The sequence below is a fragment of the Macrotis lagotis genome, chromosome 1 (genome assembly GCF_037893015.1).
Source record: "Macrotis lagotis isolate mMagLag1 chromosome 1, bilby.v1.9.chrom.fasta, whole genome shotgun sequence".
Classification (NCBI taxonomy): Eukaryota; Metazoa; Chordata; class Mammalia; order Peramelemorphia; family Peramelidae; genus Macrotis; species Macrotis lagotis.
In genome coordinates this window covers 253,666,320-253,671,842 of record NC_133658.1, presented here as the reverse complement: position 1 = coordinate 253,671,842, position 5,523 = coordinate 253,666,320, and positions in this window count along the sequence as shown.

Sequence of the window (5,523 nt, the reverse complement as noted above, 5' to 3'; positions counted from 1 at the left end):
AAAAGATACCTTCCCTGCTCCTTAGCATAAGTAGAAAATATTCTTTTTTGAAATGTTGATTAGTTTCATGGAACTTTTTTCTCTTTTCTTTTTTTTTAGGGTTGTTTTTTTTTTTTGCAAGGCAAATGGGGTTAAGTGGTTTGCCCAAGGCTACACAGCTAGGTAATTATTAAGTGTCTGAGACTGGATTTGAACTCAGGTACTCCTGAATCCAGGGCCAGTGCTCTATCCACTGCGCCACCTAGCCACCCCAGAGGTAGGTTCTAATATCTTCATTTTACAGTTGAGAAAACTGAGAGTCACATAATAGTGTCTGAAGACTAATTTGAATTCCAAGTCTTCCTGAGTCTTGGCACAGCACTATCTGCTGCCCCATTTCTCTTCCACTGATAATTAAATAGGTACTTAATATAGGTAAATAAATTTGGAACCAACTGAAGCAATGACTCCAAAGAATTGTCATTCATATACATAATGCCATTGACCCACCTACAAAACATGAGAGCCAATAGATGCTGAAAAAAGTCAAGGACAGGAATAAGATAAGATCAAGGTCACGTAAGATCAAGTGCCAGTCACTGTGTTAAGCAAGCACAAAAAATACAAACGCAAGCAGAAAGACGGGGCTGCAAAGTGGGGTGCAGGGTAAGGGAAAGGTGGAATGAAAGTAGCGTATATGGGACGTGACAGAGAAGATGCTATGGAGACGAGTCAGGTCTTGAGAGCAATAACAATGATTGACTTAGCTTCCTCCTATAAATGGAGACTATAAGAGGAACTAGCCAATCAGAAGTAGAGGCTGCTGGGACAGCCATTACCTTCAATGTGAAAAGTAACCGAGGTAGGGTGGGGTGAGGAGTGAGTGAGCTTCCAAAGCAAAAGGTTCTTATGGCATGGTAAAGAAAGCTCTGTGGAGACAAAGCAGAAGTGTAGTCTGGAGAAGAGTACAGAGAAATGGGGAAATGATGCCTTGTTAGAAGAACCTATTCTTCCTCTTAAATTGTTTGGACAAGGGCTATGAGAAATGAGCTAGGTATGTGCTCTGGAGGAAATATACACATGCATACCCACATAACATCCCCTTCACCACCACCTCATACATTTTTTTTTGCCCTGAAAAAAACAATTTAAATGAAATTACCTGAAAAGAACCAGGGATTGAACGATAGAAATGACAAGCACCTGAACAAAGCCCCTTGCATTATAATATTTATTCTACTTCTAGAGCTCAGACTATTTTGACAGATCAGCAGAAGCATTCTAAGTTCTTGAGACACCCCACAGACGGTATACCTTATCTGAGTATATGTTACTTACTTTGTTCATTTAACATTGATTGTTTCTGGGCAGCTAGGTGGAGCAATGGATAGAGCACCGGCCCTGGAGTCAGGAGGACCTGAGTTCAAATGCAGCCTCATACACTTAATAATTACCTAAATGTGTGACCTTGGGCAAGTCACTTAACCCCATTGCCTCGGATTAAAAATAAAAAAAATTAAAATATTGCTTCATAAAATAGGCTTTTTGTAAGTGATTTCATAAAGCACAATAATTAGTGATACAATAAAAAAGGAAGAGTATGGAACCTGAGTCAAGACTTCATTAATACACACCTACAAATTCTAGACCAATGAGTCAAGGCTCTATCATGAAGGGGTGGAGCTAAAGGAAGAGGGACAACTAAATCTTTGGGAGCCAAAGGAAGCTTGACAGGGAACTCTCTGGTGTTAGATGGCATTCATGGCAGATAAAGTTAAGTGTTAGCTTAACACCTGGTCTTTACCATGAATAGAGTCAGCTCTTCCAGCAAGGCTCTATTGCCCCAACCTGCCTCCTCTAAATTGTCCTCTGATTTTTTTTTAATACCCAGTCTCAAGCTTTGTGACCAGAAAATAGAATTGTAAATGGATACAAGTAAACTTAGAGGGTGATCCTTGGAATCTGTCCTTAATTATGTACTATTTAACATGCTTATCAATACTTGGAAGAAAATACACTTAACTTACTTTATTAGTTTTTACTGCTTATTATTTTGAATTTGACAAAAACCAACAAATATAAACATTTCCATATAGAAAGAACAGAAAAAGATTGGTGTTTAAATCATGAATCTTCTTTATGTTCACCTTATTGGAGTTAAAATAAAATATACTTTGAATATCTTCAGCCTCTCATTGAGACCTGACACCCTCCTAATGACTGCCTCCCTCTCTAGCTACCCTTATGAGCACTGGCTCACTTTAACTCATTCCTCATCCCACCCCCAGACTCACTTGTCCTGGGAAAGGAGTTAATACTCCTTGCTTCAGATGGGCACTTCCAGATTCTCCTATCACTTTCACTCCATAGCCTCTTGTTTGAAGTTCTCAAATCCATATCACTACTAAATCAAAATTCTGATAGCTATTATCTACAGACTACAGGATATTCCTCTTCCTTCCTCAATGGGTTCAGGCCTGGCTTATCTTTGTCTCCTCTCCAACTCCTGCCCTCAAACTTGGAGACTTCCACAGACACATAACACTGACACTTCCTGGTTACTCAAGCCACACCTTACTCCTCCACCTCACATCAGCTACATACAAAGATGGTCATACCCTTGATCTTACTATAACCTATAAATACCCCATCTCTATGTTTATGAACTCTGAAATTACTTCATCTAATCACAACCTGTTGTCTTTCTACCTCTCCCTCTGCCTACCAGCTCCGAACCTTGCTTTTCATCCACATGATGACCTCCAATCCCTGGACACCTCAGTTCTCTCCCAGGTCACCATCGCTATATTAGCCATATTTTTCTTTTCTCCACTTTGACTTGATAGTAAAGTAGTTCATCTCTACACTGTCTTTTTCTCATCATATTGTTGATCTCTGCCCTGCTGAGACTCAGCCTTGAATCACTCCCACCATTCTCTGCCTTTACTCCTACACATGTTCTATTGGACAAAATAGGAGAAAATTATGCAACCCACTGACTAGGTCCACTACAAATTTATGTTATATATAACATCAACTATACTTTCATTGCTGCTAGGAAATCCTTTTATGCTTTCCTAATTAACTCTTCAAATACCTCCCCTCCCCTTCCCCCACTCTCTCAACTGAAAACTCTGCCTTACATTTGGGGGGGGGGGGGGGGGGACAGACTATTCTTTGATAGTTCTCTCTTCTCTTTGTCTCCTTATCTCTTATTACCCAATTGCCCCATTATATCCTATCTCCAACTGATTGCTCCCTCTACTGCCTACAAATATGTCTCTCTCACCTATCCTCAAAATAAACAAAAAAAGTCTTAATCTATTGATCCCTGCTAATTATGGTCACACATCTCTCCTGTTGTGGAGAAACAACTTGAGAAGGACATCTGTAATCAATGCCTCCACTTCCATGGAAAGTGAAAACTAGAAGAATTGCATTAAGCCTAAAACTCAGACTTCCAGCCCTCTGGTGGGAAAGGGTGAAGGGTAAACAATAAAGAATCCCTCCCAGAACCTCCATTTAAGGAAAGAGCCCAGAAAAGTATTTTATTTCTCACCTAACTGTACTCCTCTGGACTTTAAATCCCTTCCACCTTTCAGATTATTTTTAATGTGTTTTCTTCCTTGCCCCACACTAGATTATGAGTTCCTTGAGGACAACAAGGATTGTCTTTTGGGTTTTTTGTTTGTTTGTTTGTTTTGGATCCCCAGTACTAAGCAGAGTTCCCAGCACAGTCAATAAATAGGAATGCCCTGGCCTCCATCCTACCTTTCCAATCTTCTACCTTAGGCTCCCTTTCCAGTTCATTGCCACTCTTTGATCTAGTGGCCTCCTTACTGTATCTCAAACAAGACCTTCCATCTCCCAGTTCTGGACATTTCATTGGCTCTCTTTCATGCCTGGAATGCTTTCCTTCCTCATTTCCACCTCCTGGTTTCTCTGGCTTCCTTCAAGCTCTAGATGAAATCCTACCTTCTACACAGGAAGCCTTTCCCAATCTCACTTGATTCTAATGCCTTCTTTCTATTGACCATTTCCTGTTTATCTTATGTACAGTTTGTACATAATTGCTTGCATGCATGCTTCATTTGACTGTGAGCTCCTTGAGTTCAGGGATTGTCTTTTGCTTTTATTTGTATACCCAGCACTTAACACATATAGTAAGTGCTTAATAAATGTTCATTGACTGAGTGTTTTTATTCCAAATAACATGTATGGTTGGATTTTTTGATCAAATTGTCCCTCTCAATTCCCTCCCCCATTGAACAAATTAAAAAAGAAAAAGAAAACCCTCAGTACAAATATGCTTAGTCCAAGAAAATAAAATTCTCACATTCCTCATATCTAAAAACATTTATTTCTTTTATCATTTTAAGTTTATCACTACTCTGTCAGCAGAATTATATCAGTGGAATGTTTTATCTTCATTCTTTTGGTCTTACGGTGTGTCATTGAGTTGATTTGAATTTTAAGAAGTCTTTCAAAGTTGTTTTTCTCTACAATAATGTTATCATTTTATAGTTATTCTAGTTCTGTTCATTTAACTCTGTGTCAGTTCATAAAGATTTCCCACTGTCCTCCCAGAGGTTGAGATTGAGGCTGGTGAAATGGAAAATGCTAAGATGGCTTTGAGATTGGACTCTCAGAGAAAATACATTTGGTGGAAAAGAATCAGAAAAGGAGTGATAGGAAAGTAAAAGAAAAACAAGACTGAGATTACAAAGATTTCAGGAGGAAAAAAACTCATTTAAAGACCTTGAGCAGAAGCAGATAAACCTACAGGGAAAATATTTTTAAAAAGTACAGACATCTATGATATTATAAGACAAAAGAAATCAATCAATATGTAATAAGACAGCATACCCTATGGCTTCCCAAGAGAGCATGTCACCAAAACAGGTTATTCCCAAATGATTTAAAAGAAAAAACAATTTTGGAAGCAAAATTTGTTATTTGTACAGAAGAAATAATTGACAATAGAAAAACTAATATCCACAATGGCATGTCTCACCAAAGAAACAAAAGAGAGAATAAATGGCAATACAAATACACTGAAGTGAAGGATAATGAGTAAGAAGAGAAACTGAAAACATTAACATTAAAAGAAAACACAGTTTATATACAACCAAAATATATTGATTGCAAAGACAGACAACTTTAGACTTATAGGTCTTAGAAAAAAATGACAAATTTTTTTAAATGCCATAATGCATGAAATAATACAAGAAAATTGCCCAGAATTTCTGAACTTGGTGTGGAGGTGGGGCGGGATGGTTGGAGGGAAGAAGTACAATTAAAAATACTTCAGATCACCTTCATAAAATCAAAAACCCTAAACTACAAATACATAATAGATTAAACAATGACCACGGACAAGCAAATTCTGAAAACAACCAGGAGAAACACCTTATTACACAAGAAAAAGGAATTCAAATAACACAAAACTTTTTTACACCCACTGGAATCTGCAGAAGGGAATGAAATGTGTTCTGGAGGGCAAAGGAGCGCAACATGAAACTCTGTAGATGTTCAGCAAAATAA